The following is a 13,830-nucleotide window of genomic DNA, read 5'->3' on the forward strand; positions in this document are numbered from 1 at the left end:
TTCAATTGCATTTGTGATTTTTCCGACCCCACTTTGCGTTTGTAAACGCATCTGCGAATTTGCATATTTTGTGGCAAAAACCAAGCGTTCAAAGAAGCAACATGTCAATTGTTTTTGCCATTTTGGGTGCGTTTTGATAACATTGAAGTCAATGAGAAGTTGCAAAAACCAAGATTCCTTCAAATTCCTGCGTTTTACCTGATTTTTATGTGCAGAAAACATGCGTTTTGGTAGTTTTTGGACATTAAAATAATGATTTCATATGTCCCTTTACACACACACATAGTCCGACAATTAAATTTAAGAAAAATAATAATTGATTGCTATTTTTCCAATAAATAATATATTACCGCAATAATTTTAAAAGATATTTCTATTTCCTTAATTATTTCTAAAATTCTATATGTTTTCCTTTTTTTTTTCTCTTTTTTCATTCTGTTTGACTGTTTAAACTTTATTTAGCAGTGTCTTGATGTTCAAAACGCATCTGTCAAAACGCAGGTGAAAAAGCATGCAAAAAGCGCTGAAAAAGCATCTAAAACGCGGTAAATACACATGCATTTTCAGCGCTAAATTTCTGAAAAAGGCAACTTTGGTCAAATCAATTAAGCCCAAAACGTGCGTTTAGAACTGCAAGTAGATGAACGCAAAGTGGGGCCCTAGCCTTACACTATAATCAACACCTCACATTATTTCCTAAAGTGTGTAGATAATGTGTATGACCCCTAGATATCAGACTAAACTAATAAAGTAAAGAATGGAAAGGAAAGGGAGGAGGGGGATGCAGCTGCAGTTTTTCTTTGTGTGTGGTGAGAGGGGAGGAGGAGCAGCAATGACACCTGATTGGATGTAAAAAACCTGACACTAGAAAGGGCCCACCCACTAAGCAAACCGGTAGAGACAAGCAGGCATTACACAAGCTGATGATGACCGATTAGTATCAAGATACAATAGTAACAGGACTGGAGCGCCATGAGGCAAAATACTTGATGACAGGAGAAAATAAGGCAAAATAGTAATAAAATATGGATTTATAAACCAATGGAAAAGAAACCAGAAGACCACCAAAAACAGCTGCAGTGTCTCTTAAAGGAGGATATTGAGAACAAAGAAAAGGGGTGTAGCTGCGTAGGGTCTGACATAATGCACCAGAAACCTTCCATGCGGATTATTGCATTATATATGCATAAAAGAACAGGTAGAGAACTACATCCAAAATACGGAACCCTACCTTAACAGTCATTTTAATTTTAGAAATCACTTAAAACTTATCTTTCTAATAGAAATCATCTTTTTTTTCTCCTCCTGAACTGATCCTTCATTCTCAATTCATGAGTAAAATCTGTGCTTAGTGAAGACAGTTTTCCCATTACTGAGACAGCTTATGACAGTTGGTGCTTCCAAAATTCTATAGAGGGGGCGGAGCTAGCGGAATACACAGACATTCTGCTGCAAGTCCTCCTGAAATGACAGTTACATTTTTTCATAAAACTTTCTGAGCACTAACTGTCATCTCCTATCTCAGTAATGGGAACATCTGTATTCTCTGAAGACAGATTTTACCTGTGAGATGAGAATTTTGAGAATACATGAACAGTCCAGGAGGAGAAATCAGTGGACTTCAATGATTTGATATATAATGACGTTTTCTATTTTTCTTTTATTTTTTATTTTTTTTATTTTTATGTCTGAAGGTTTGAAAGTTGATTTTGACTCCCATCTTCAACCTGAAAAGGTCGAATAATACCAGCCCATAGCAGTTATTATTATTATTATTATTATTTATTTTTATAGCGCCATTTATTCCATGGCGCTTTACAGTGAAAGAGGGTATACATGCAACAATCATTAACAGTACATAACAGACTGGTATAGGAGGAGAGAGGACCCTGCCCGCGAGGGCTCACAGTCTATAGGGAATGGGTGATGGTACAATAGGTAAGGACAGAGCTGGTTGCGCAGTGGTGTACTGGACTGAGGGTTATTGTAGGTTGTAGGCTTGTTGGAAGAGATGGATCTTGAGGTTCCTCTTGAAGCTTTCCACAGTAGGGGAGAGTCTGATATGCTGTGGTAGAGCATTCCAGAGTATGGGGGAGGCACAGGAGAAATCTTGTAAGCGATTGTGGGAAGAGGAGATAAGAGAGGAGTAGAGGAGATCTTGTGAGGATCTGAGGTTGCGTGCAGGTAGGAACGGGAGACTAGGTCACAGATGTAAGGAGGAGACAAGTTGTGGATGGCTTTGTATGTCATGGTTAATGTTTTGAACTGGAGTCGTTGGGCGATGGGAAGCCAGTGAAGGGATTGGCAGAGTGGCGAGGCTGGGGAATAGCGAGGGGAGAGGTGGATTAAGCGGGCCGCAGAGTTTAGGATAGATTGGAGGGGTGCAAGAGTGTTGGAAGGGAGGCCAGAGAGCAGGAGGTTGCAGTAGTCGAGGCGGGAGATGATGAGAGCATGCACTAATGTTTTTGCTGAATCTTGGTTAAGGAAAGCACGGATCCGGGAGATATTTTTGAGTTGTAGTCTGCATGAGGTCAGTTCCCACCTCCTCCTTGCTGGTGTCTGAGGGCAAGTGGATATCTGATCCAACCAGAGCCCATCGATTTGGTCCATCAAAAGTCACTCATATCATCAGTCCATAAAATCTTTGAAAAATCTGTCTTCAGATATTTCTTGGTTCCGCCTTGACGTTTCTGTGTCTTGCTCGGTGGCTAAGGACCAATGTGAACATTGCCAATCTCTGTCCGCAGTTACAGAATATGTTGGTGCTATATAAATAATGGAAAATAACTGATCTATCCTATTCAAAATATCCTGATACGTAGAATGTAATATTGCTGATGTTTTATCTCTGATTATAATGCATGCTGTGCCTGCTCTGCCCGGGTATTTACTTATTAGCGTAATTATTTGTAACCGAAGGTAATCGGTGGCTGCGCACCAGCTGGAGAGCCAAAAGGTTAACTCCGCTGTATACAAACTAAAATAATTAATGTAAAAACAAAACTAATAGCCTCTAACAGGTCCACAGCTATGAATATTGAGAAACAACTTAAAGGAAATGTAGGATTTAAAGATCCCATATTCAAATATTTTTCGGGACTTCTGAGATAACATTGGGGAAGACGTCTCCATTTAAAATACCTCTGCTATTTACCGGAGTGGAAAAAAAACTATAAAGAGAGGGTCTCTCACTCTGGAGGACCACAAATGTGTCACGGACGTCTCCCTGTCTTTGGAGTCTAGTGACGGCTTCCGGACTGCAGCTTCTCATAACCATTAGGTTATCCACATTTAAATGTGGTTTTGTTTCCCTTAGTACCTACATGGTTAATGTCCATTTTTCTGCTTGGAGCTTCTCCAGCAGTCTCTAGCCGAGTGCTTCAGCTGCAATTACTTTGTAGTCATGCCCCTCAGGTTTAAATAGACGTGTTACCCAGCAATCCCTGCTGTTGATAAACATCTATTTGTATACTGGCCCCCTTGCTGAAAGGAGCAAAGTTGGAGAGTTCCAGAAGCCGACCTTTATTTTTTTGTGTTGTGGTATTTCCCCTGTTTGTTTCCCTTCCCTTGTGTTTCTGTATAGTAGTGGCAAGTCTAGTGAACTGGTCCACCTACTCACTAGGCAGTGTGAGTTTAGGGCCAGCTGAGGTCCCAAGGTATCCTGCTCACCGAAACCTGTATAGGGACGCTAGGGAGCTCAGGAGTTCGCTTGAAGTGAGTTCAGGAGGTGCCCCCTCACTCCTCTCCATAGCGGCAGGGACCTCTGCTGTATTGTGTCCCCCGTATTCCGCCCTGTATGTGGTGTTGTTTTGGTGTTTTTTCATTGTACACTAGACTCCTTTTTGGTCTGAACGCACTCACCATGCCTGTTGCGTGACAAAATGTCTGGGAAATAAGAAATGTGTAATTCTTCATTTACCCTGTGGTGGTGCTACACAAAAACTGTCCTCAACAACTATGGATTATAGGAGATTGTTGAGGGGCTCAGCAGTAGGACACTTGACTCACCCACCCCAGGGCTATGGGACACCCGGTGCCGGGCCGGACTAGTCCGGGGGTGGTCAGTGGTGGCGGGGCCCGACTCTGTGACTCTGGCGGGAGTCAATTAATATGGCTTCAGTGTTGGGGGTGATTAAAGTTTACATTCGTGACGCCACCTGTAGTTATGGAAGTCTATGCAGTGAAATAACGGAGACAACACCAGGGGCTGCAGTTTCAAGATGTTTACTCACGATGGTTGTTCAACACGGCAGCTGTCCGGTTGCCCACTGGTGTGCTGGAATCCTCTGTCAGGGACCTCCGCTGATCCCGGGTAGATCTGGGAATAAAAGCCAGTGCACCCCTCTATTATGTTCCTTTCTTCAGCTGACTTCTAAGCCTTGCCTTTGTTGGATGAACCTGGCTTAGCCTCCACTACAGCCTCCGGGCTGGGGGCTTGCCTAGTGGGTATTCTACCCCCTTTCCAGAGGTTCTGCTGTGGGCTGTGGCCCGGGGCGCTTGCAACTACCCTGGGCCTCGGTTTTTACCTTTGAAATTGACTTCTCTTCCTCCAGTTTCTAGGGACCGTTCCCTGTATGCAGCTTGATCCCTCCACCTGGTATTTCTGTGGAACAGGCCACTAGCCTGAAAGCTGTCTGTGGCCCTGGAATCCCCTCTGTTCTGCTTGGTGTCACCTGGGCCTAGCCGGACCCCAGGGTCTTCACCAGGAAGCGTCACTTTCTCCTTCTTGCTCCTGACTGACTAGAGCACTTCTCCTTTCACTCCTCTCAGCTCTCTCTTTACTTCAGACTCCTCTGCCTCCCGCAGACTTCTCACTCTCTTCAACTCCAAACTCCAACTGACTAAACTTGACCTTCCTGTCACTACTCTACTCTCTTCTGGCTCCTCCCACCTCCCCAGTTGCTAAGCTCTACCCTATGGAAGCAGGGATGGGTCTTACGGCCCCTCCCAGCATGCAGCATGGGAGGGTAGCTGCCACTGTCCCTGGTCCCTGTGTGTGCCTAACAATGGGTGTATTGCAGATTTGCCTGTGGACCAGTGTTTACTCCTTTCCTTACCCAGGATGGGACATCACACCTCTGGCTGGGGTGCAATGTTCCTGTGGTGACAAAAGGCTCAGGGGCGCCACACACTTCTACACACAATTTGTGGAGTTCTAGAGAGTCATAATAGGCTTTTTTTTTTTAGACAGTCTTGGTACTAGACATTCCACTTAGAAGGTCCCAGAGAATGCTTTGGTTTTCACCCTTTTACCCCTATGCAGGGATGCGTGCAATGAGGAGCTGTAAGCCGAAGGAGTGAGATATCACCAAAATAGTCAACTAACTGGGTAAAAACCAGAGCGAAGCCCCCTGAAACAGGATCAGAAGGCAAGTAACTAAGCAAAATAGTCAAGATCAAATCAGGAGGAACGTCAGAATGAGGCTCTATAGACTTACATTGTAAAAGCAACTTTCAACGCACACATAGACCCCAGTGTGATCCAGTATGTTAGAATAGAAGTTGCAGAAGGAAAAAAAAATAAGGTGGCACTCAGCATCCAATTAAAAAGCCTTTTATTTCTGTTCCTTAAAACATGCAGGCAGCATTTTGGGCACAGAAACGCCCCTGTATGTTCCCTACTTGCAAGTATTCCATTAGATGTAGTTGCTTGCTCCATTAACCGTTCATCCATACCCATAGTGGAATTTGGGGAGAAAGAACCATGGTGCACACCGGTACCAAAGTTCAAGAAAATGAATAGAATGTGTGTAAGATGAAGTCCGGAACCATTGGGTCAATAATAAACATTTTATTCATTGTCTTGTTCAGGGCTCATCTGGTGAAGTGGGTTCTCTAAGCTGTTGGTAAAGGCAAAAATTTACCCAGATTAAAGAGAATGGGGCAGCAGAGTTGGAATTGCCGCACAGTACATGGCTTAGTGAGGGCAGCTGGGTAAGCAGATGAGCAGACCAGGAAATGGCAGAAGATACAGAGCCCTGAGTGAGGATGTACACTAGAACGGTAGATGTTGAGATTCATGACTTGCAGCAGACGCATGGTTAATAGCAGAGTTCTATGCTGTCAGCAGACAGATGGTTAATTGTGAAGGCATGTGTAATCAACAAAAAAATGGCTAACCAAAGGCAGCAGAAAAGGCAAACTGGAGAGTGAATTTCAGAGAATGAACTCATTATTGCAGCGTTGAGGTCTGAACATCACCAGTATTAGCGGTGAGGAGTTTGTTATGCTTACAGCAGAAAAACGGTTAACTACCTCTCTATGCTAGGAAGCAAGTGCAGATGATAAACAAGCAAGCGCTTGCTAAAAATGATTAGCCTGCTGAGTGAAGAGGATGTTGAGGCTAATTGCAGAAGTACATATAGTAATGGTAACCTAATGCAAACTTTACTGAATACTCAGAGCACAAAGCTGTCTGGGTTGACCTCAAAAGGCATTGAGTCATGATGTCAGAGGTAGTTGTAGAGTCACAGCAGAAAACAAGGGCAGACCTGCACAAAGGGAACAGGTCCCAAACAATGGAACCAAGAGACGGCGCCTGAGCCATGGCAGGTAATAAACACGATAGCTGTACATACTTATTAGTATCATTAGCTGGACATCACGTGTCGCAAAGGTTCAGTTCACTGTTCTAGCGTTGCATGTTAATACTCTGGCTGAGGCAAAGTGGTTTGTTGGCACTGACCTCTGGCACCCAGCATCTAGAGCCCATTGCTGGATTACACCCTCCCCAAAATATTTATCACACTAGGTAAGGAGAAGTACCAAGCGAACGGGGAAAGGGAAGGGAAGCCCTGTGTCTAGGGAAAGGGAAGATGGTGACCCCTGACCAAACCTACTGCTGGTCCCTGAGGTCCCTCACCACTCTAAATAGGTTACGCACCTATGCACCAAGCCGGATAACTGACCCTAAGTATACCTAGTGCTGGGCCCTAAATAGGGAACAGATGGGATGAGTTATTTGTTAACCCCAATAGACAACGTTTTCAGCAACGATACCACAGAGGAGAACAAGCCACCTGCTTGCAATCAAGGCTTGAATGAACTGAAAATATTACCAGCATCAGTTCAAGGAAGGAAGGGGTATTTAAGCAACAAGAGAATGCTGATAATTATCAACAGCTGGGTGGAAGGCGAGCTCCTGCTGGGTCCAAAAGGGGGAGAGATGAATCCAGCAGGCAAGCTACCTATACCAATGAATACTGACAACAGAAACAATAGAAAGTCAGGGAGCATTTTGTGCAGCCAAACGCTGTGACCTTCTATAGCCAGAAACCACATGACTGTCTGTCACCTGTGACACACTCGTGACAATATTACCCTTTGGAGGTGCTGTCCCGGAGTAAAGTTATTTACTCACTGTAACTTTAGTCAAGTTCATAGTGGCAGGGAATGAGTAGTCAGTGTAAATTCTTGTCTGTAATCACAACCTCCCCTTGTGACAAGCCTTCTGGAGACCTGTTCATCCGGCAAAGTTTGCAGGCTTGCCCCCCCACAAAAGTCATACACAGATGTACCTATTGAAGTATAGTAGTAGTGTCAAGGTTGGTAATTTTGGGGAAACCACAAATGGGGTCTCTCAGGGTCACAGAGACGGTTCAAATCGATATGCGCAGATATATGTATGAGGAAAAATGACCACACAGAGACGTGTCTCTATCCGGGAGAAGCCCAATGCTCTTCTAACCCGTATATTGTAAAATAATCACAGTTATACAATTCAACATTTGACCTTGAAACGAGAACAAGGAGTAAGAGATAAAGCCCCAGTTTCACATCCCAGCTGGTGAGAACCAACATGTTATGAATACAATCAGGGTGTTATGAATACTTCTTTGTGCATTGTACATTTTAGCTTATCCATCTTAGTTAACACATTCCAGAGTGCACATCTTAAAATCATATTACGGCGTCTATGTGATTGTCATACAGACATACAGATAATTATGCAACGACATCTATGCTTTAATTATATACACACATAGATTATCTTATTATATCTGGACAAATGGCCTATAGCTCAGCAGGCCTACCCTCACAGTAGTAGTCAGACCTGGCGTCCGATAAGGTCCCTCTGCAACATAAAGGCTGGGGCTACATGGTGACTGTGGCCATGGCACAGTTCACACGGCCAAAGATTGGAAGCAAATGGGGTCACATTGCATCCCGCAAGGTGCCACAAGTACAACAAACAAGATGCATAAAGTTTTGACTTTTTACGACTTTGATTGTTACGTGTGACAATGTAACACCGTTCCTTTGCATAATGCTGCGATGCAGCAGCGGTAATATAGTGATCTTTGGTCCTGCGGCCTGTGTTGCTGCCAGAGTCGCCATCTAGCCCAAGTCTATAAGTCACCAGTGTTAGAAATGGCCCATGGTAGGTGAGGACCAGTTACAGATTTTGAATTGAAGCCCAAAAGATTCAAGTTACACCTCAGTTCTCTTGTGTTGCCGTCATGCTCTGTCCGGTTCTGCACATGCAGATTACTAATACGGCGTTGGGCTCTGTTTACATTGAAGAGTTTGCCAGGCAACCTGGTCTATACTCAGCTCAGCTGTGCGTCGGCTGAGTTGTTTCACTGATCCCAGCCATGCAGGAATTAATCCTTTTTCGAGCAGTGTGCAACTCTACTGAGAGCCAGGATGCGGATTACTATCCATAGCTGGTTTCTTCCTATTTAAGGCTGATGAATGTAGTAGGAGACTGCCGAAGATAGCTTCAGTGATCCCGGTCTCAGTGGTTGTCCAGTTCATGGTGCACTCTAGTTCTTTTTCTGCGTGGTGTGAACGTTCCCCTGTTGTGAGGTTATTCCGTACCCTTTCTTTTATTCCCCTGTACACCTATAGTCTCTCCTTTGTGTTTGAGTGCAATGTGTATGAGGCTTTGTTCTCCCTTGTCCGTGTCTTTTCTGTAGGATTTGGTTACTGGGTTTCCGACCCCCTCCCAAGGTGGGGGGCAGTAAGATCAGGGCTCAGACAAGAGTCAGAGTCATGCTGGGGCCTCGGACCTGGCTACCATCAAGCTTACCTCTGAGATAAGGGACAGCGCAGGGTCTCGAATCTGAGGGCCAGTTTAGGAACCTCTGGTCAGTCAGTAGACACCCCGTGACAGTTGTCTCTTCTTGCACATGTTCCACTGGTCTGCAACCACCATCATAGGTATGCACCTAAAAGGTTAACGCTGTAGAAGTTCCACACAGTCTGCTCAATATTCGATGGAAAAGGTAATAAAAGTAAATTGATGTAGGGATATAACTGTGCGCAGCTTACCTGGGCCCCATCCCGATAATAAGATGAATGTGTTATAGGATCTGCTGTGTCAGGATGCTTTGATTCTATGAAGCAATCTGCTGGAATCATGAATATTAGACAATATTATGGAGTAGAGCCACGTTCTGTGAAAAGAAGCAATTTGTGCCTGTGCGATGCCGGAACCTGCTCTCCTTACAAATACCAAAATCAGCCCGGAATGAATAAGAAAATGTGAACAATGGCTCTTTGTATGGTACGAGCACATTTTCCTCCGAGGCATGATAACAAACCTCTGGTAATAAATAAGTGTTATTCTGCTTCATGGACTTCATCATCAGCTCCTCATCCAAGTGCGGACATGAATGAATATGTCTTACAAATGACAATATCAAATATGTTGTGAATTCTTATAGCACAGTTATTATCCTCCCGATTCATCGAGCTGTATGGTCAACAAACATAATCGTCTTGTGGTTACCCCTTGTGATTCTTTTAACAGAATTTTCCTTACTAAACCAATAGACTTAAAGGGAATCTGTCAGCAGGTTTTTGCTATGTAAGCTGAAGCAAGCATGCTGCAAGGGTAACACAGAAAATTTAAGGATGGCTGCCTTGTCACAATCCGATGTTATTAATTTGATTTTTGTTTAAGCAGCAGGACTTATCAGTGCTCTAACTACAAAGTCACGAGTGCAACGGTCCCCAAGGGGCAGCGAGCATCCGGGTGTGGACCCAGGTATCTTCCCTAAGGAGAGAATGCCTTAAATACTGTACTTACAGGGAGACTGCTGACCTCAGAGGTCACTTCCGTTAATAGGACATCAGCCCTTGAAGAAAGGGGTATGGCTGCGCGTGCACTCTTTGGGTATTCACAGAAGGTCTGTGTGTGGCCTGAAAGCAGGAAGAGGCTGTGGTAGGCCCAAGTGGAGGAATGGGTTGCACGGAACCCCCGACTGGTGAGAAAAATGGTTCCCCCGCTCAGGCACGGGAGCGGAAACGTACAGGGATGTCATGCTGGGACCGGGCACTACAACAAGCATGGCACTCTGGCAAGCCCCCTCCTCTGATTGACACCTCACTGTCAATGTAAAAACTTTAAAGAGAGTCTGGTGTGGGCGGGTTCAGCTCTCTCAGCTCTGCTACATGGCTAAATCTAAAAATTATGATATGGTCAGAACGGCTGCAGACAGTAATCTAAAGGCGATCGCACCCGTCCCCGTCGTTTGTGCGTCACGGGCAATTCGTTGCCCGTGGCGCACAAAGTCGTTTACCCCCGTCACACAAACTTACCTTCCTAACGACGTCGCTGTGGGCGGCGAACATCCTCTTCCTGAAGGGGGAGGGACGTTCAATGTCACAGCGACGTCACACAGCGGCCTCCCAATAGAAACGGAGGGGCGGAGATGAGCGGGACGTAACATTCCGCCCACCTCCTTCCTTCCGCATTGCCGGCGGGACGCAGGTAAGCTGTGTTCATCGTTCCCGGGGTGTCACACGGAGCAATGTGTGCTGCCCCAGGAACGACGAACAACCAGCGCGCAGAAGGAGGAATGACATTTTGAAAATGAATGACGTGTCAACGAGTACTGATAAGGTGAGTATTTTTGCTCGTTAACAGTCGTTCGGAGGTGTCACACGCTACTGCATCTCTAACGTTGCCAGATGTGTGTCACAAATTCCGTGACCCCGATGACATATCGTTAGATATTTCGTAGCATTTGATGGGGCCTTTAGTCATACATTGTTGGATTCAAGATCTCTTTGCTTAAATTGTACTGCTCTCAAATATAATCTGTCAGCAGGGTTTTTGCTGCCTCATCTAAGATCTATGGGCCCGACGTGGATCTCCCTGACAATCTGCCTCCAGCAGTATTACCAGCGTGAGACATGTAGATCAGGACAGCATACTGTCAGTCATAACATGTCTCACACTTGTAACTGGATTCAGGATCTCTTTGCAAACAACATGCTGCTCTCAGGTGAAGTAGCAAAATCCTGCTGACAGATTCCCCTTAAATACATACAAAATCATATATTTCTTGATGCTGATACTTATGCAAATTAGCTTACAAGTGTCCAGTGGGCCAGGGGTGGGATTCAGCGGGTTCTGTCCGGTTCGGGAGAACCGGTTGTTAAAATAGCAGCCGGTTCCCCGAACCGACAAGAAACAGCTTCGGCGATCCGGTTCCTCCCTGGATTCATTTGTGTTAGTGTCTCCCTAAGACTCTAACACAAATGAATCCCCGTACCTCCACGCCGCACTTCCGGGTTGAGTGGAGCCTGTCTGCTCCCTGACCCGGCGTGCAGCGACGTGCTGATGCTGCAGAGAGGTCACGGCAGTGTGAGGAGGTAGCTCCTCCTCCTGCCATCTGTCAGCGTGCAGAGACAAGCTGCAGAGGAGGACGGAAGACAGAGGAGAGGCCGCCGGTGCTTGGAGCAGGTAAGCGCTCAGTGAGCCGAAGATGCAGTGAGAGGAGCCGCATAAGATTGCAGCTATATGGGGAGAGGAGGCCATATAAGATGGGAGCTATATGTGGCTATAAGAGGAGAGGGGCCACATAAGATGGGAGCTATATGTGGCTATATGGGCAGAGGGGCCACATAAGATGGGAGCTATATGTGGCTATATGGGGAGAGGGGCCACATAAGATGGGAGCTATATGTGGCTATATGGGCAGAGGGGCCACATAAGATGGGAGCTATATGTGGCTATATGGGGAAAGGGGCCACATAAGATGGGAGCTATATGTGGCTATATGGGGAGAGGGGCCACATAAGATGGGAGCTATATGTGGCTATATGGGGAGAGGGGCTACATAAGATGGGAGCTATATGTGGCTATATGGGGAGAGGAGGCCAAATAAGATGGGAGCTATATGTGGCTATATGGGGAGAGGGGCCACATAAGATGGGAGCTATATGTGGCTATATGGGGAGAGGGGCCACATAAGATGGGAGCTATATGTGGCTATATGGGGAGAGGAGGCCATATAAGATGGGAGCTATATGTGGCTATATGGGGAGAGGGGCCACATAAGATGGGAGCTATATGTGGCTATATGGGGAGAGGGGCTACATAAGATGGGAGCTATATGTGGCTATATGGGGAGAGGAGGCCAAATAAGATGGGAGCTATATGTGGCTATATGGGGAGAGGCCACATAAGATGGCAGCTATATGGGGAAAGGTGACCACATAAGATGGCAGCTATATGGGGAAAGGAGACCACATAAGATGGCAGCTATATGGGGAGAGGAGCCGTATAAGATGGGAGCTATATGGGGAGAGGAGCCGCATAAGATGGGATCTGCAGGGAAAAGGAGCCATATGGGATGAGACCTGCTGGGGAAGAGGCCATAATAGGATGGTATCTGCAGTGGGAAAGGGGCCATAATGGCATGGGATCTGCAGGGGGAAAAGGGCCATAATGGGATGGGATCTGCAGGGGGAAAGAGGCCATAATGGGATGGGATTTGCAGGGGAAAAAGGCCATAATGGGATGGGATCTGCAGGGGGGGAGACCACATGGGATGGGATCTGCAGGGGAAAAGAGGCCATAATGGGATGGGATCTGCAGGGGGCAAGAGACCACATGGGATGGGATCTGTATGGGGAAGGTCGTCCATTCCAATTTTAGCAGGGCTCCTTTAGTAATAATTTTTAAAAACTGTAGAAAAACTATTTAATACAATATGATTGACAGTGACTGGAACAACTGGTGCTGGACAGGAGAGTGACGGTATAGGAGGGGAAGAAAGGGAAAGAGATTTTACATTAAATTACTTGTATTTTTTGGTTGAGGAAAGTGCGTGAAAATGGGTGTGGCTAACAAAATGGGTGTGGTTACTGAGTGGGTATGGTTTTCAAATGGGCGTGGTTTACAGAGAACCTGTTGTTAAAAATTTGAATCCCACCCCTGCAGTCCAGACCAGAAAAATGCTCTGGTACTCATGTCTAAGTGCCTTGTAAAACCTTTTGTCTTCAGTGTTGACTGACGGATCCAGAGTTTCTGTGTTGCAAAATGGAAATCCTCTGTACTACGTATCCTACTTAAAGGGAGTCTGGAAACCTAAACTGGCAATATAACCTAAGCACACAGCTTGGTAGGGAATAATGTTCCTATAAAACAAAACATATCTTTAATGTTCTAGTCACTGCCTCCATTCTTCAGAAAATGAAGCTTAACAAAATTTGCTGATTAGGATGTTCTGTGCACCCTTGGGTGTGTCCAACAGGCTCCACTTACTAACCTCCAGAACTAATGATTTACTGTAAAAAAAAAATTCCCCCCAGCTATAAACTCCCTGTTTTTCCAGACAAGTCAGACAGCTGCCTATAAAAGTCTATGAAGATGCAAGGTAGAATTTCTAGTGCTCTCTTTTCAGCGCAGAGCTGGATTCACAGCTACACTGCTCAGTACTGCTGTATAATGTCCTCTATGCTGCTGCTTCTCTCAGAATGTGCTACAGACAGGAGAGCAGGAGTTGCTCATGTCTCTGAGTGCAGTGCATGGGAGCCATCATGACATTTAGTCTCCACCCACCAGTTTAGTGAAACCTGGAAATTATTGATAAA

The sequence above is a fragment of the Anomaloglossus baeobatrachus genome, chromosome 1 (assembly GCF_048569485.1).
Source record: "Anomaloglossus baeobatrachus isolate aAnoBae1 chromosome 1, aAnoBae1.hap1, whole genome shotgun sequence".
In the NCBI taxonomy this organism is placed as follows: Eukaryota; Metazoa; Chordata; class Amphibia; order Anura; family Aromobatidae; genus Anomaloglossus; species Anomaloglossus baeobatrachus.